Source organism: Hypomesus transpacificus, chromosome 17, assembly GCF_021917145.1.
Source record: "Hypomesus transpacificus isolate Combined female chromosome 17, fHypTra1, whole genome shotgun sequence".
Lineage (NCBI taxonomy): Eukaryota > Metazoa > Chordata > Actinopteri > Osmeriformes > Osmeridae > Hypomesus > Hypomesus transpacificus.
Window position 1 is genome coordinate 6,821,243 of NC_061076.1, and position 1,374 is coordinate 6,822,616.

A 1,374-nucleotide genomic window follows, 5' to 3' on the forward strand; every position below is an offset into this window, starting at 1 on the left:
ATTACGGTGCGCGGAGAGCCCCCCCCCAGTCCAGTCCAGTCTGCTGCCGCCAGCCAAGATCGGATTCGCTGTTTGTCTCCTCGTCCCAGTCTCATTAAAGGTATAACATGATTTCCATGCACATTAATGTAGAGCACGACTGAGCTTGATTATAAGGATATTCGCCAAACCCGCATGAGAAAAATGAAGACGGTGAGAGAGAGAAGAGAGAGCGAGAGAGAGAGAGAGAGAGAGAGGGGGGGGGGGGGGAATGATGGTAGATGAGGTAGAGGTAGGGTGCTGAAAATGATGGATGTGAGATGGCCATACAGCGAGAGATAAATATCGCAATGATCAATTAAATTGGACTCCACTCAGAAGGGCCCCAGCAGTGTGCACTGACAGAAAGATGGAGAACAAGCCCTAAAAATAATATTACCCCTTTATTTTGCCAAGCCTATTTCCGCGAAATTGAGTACAACGAAAGAATGCCAATAGAGAAGGTTCATCCTGTTACTCTTTGCTGCAACAGCAGGGCCATCCAGCTTGTCTGAGCCGACCGCTGGACCCTGGTCGAATGGGAGGACAGAGATTGGTTCAGACCCCAGAACAAGAGTATATCCAAATACTGTCTGGATTACAGTAGGAGAGCCAGATGCTGAGAGTCATGGCCACTGGCTACACGTCAAACACAGCCTATTTGATGTGCTCCACTAAAAGGACACGTGGAGGCTGAGTCGTGACGGGAGGCTTGTGTTGGGAAACAGTTTGAAGTCTAAAATTACACCGCTTCTATCTCAAACAAAGGGTGGAAACGAAGTAAAGAAGCCACATGGAGGAGGACGAACAGACCCATGCCAGTCGAGCAGGCTGCTCCTTTCTATGGAAGTTCTATGGCCTCCAGGCAGTTTACTGTAAAGGCAAAATAATCCACTCACCACAAAGCTATTCCTTCACTAATGACTACTTTACAGCTATAGGATAATAACACTGTTGTTTTGCCATTACAGTAATGGAATCCTCATGGCTACTACCCCCAGTGGCTTGGTTTACAGTAATAGCAGTTCAGCTTTCGACATTTGTGATGTTTGATGTGATGTATTACAGTATCTGAGATGCCAACACTGCATCCTCTAGTTGGGTAGGTGTAAAGGGTCATTTGATTCATCATATAGCCAGATGGAATATTTCTGCAGTGCATATCTAGCACAAAAAACGACATGTGACACATACGGCCCTGCTTTCTTGTCACCCTCACCGTTTTGCCTTATCTAGTGTAAGAGATTGTGCCCCATTATGTCAGTGATTATCAGTCTTTTTTTTTTTTTTGTTTCACACACTGGCATCCCTCTTTGTGGTGTGAAATCTTATGACAAATCGCTTGCTAGGATTGCT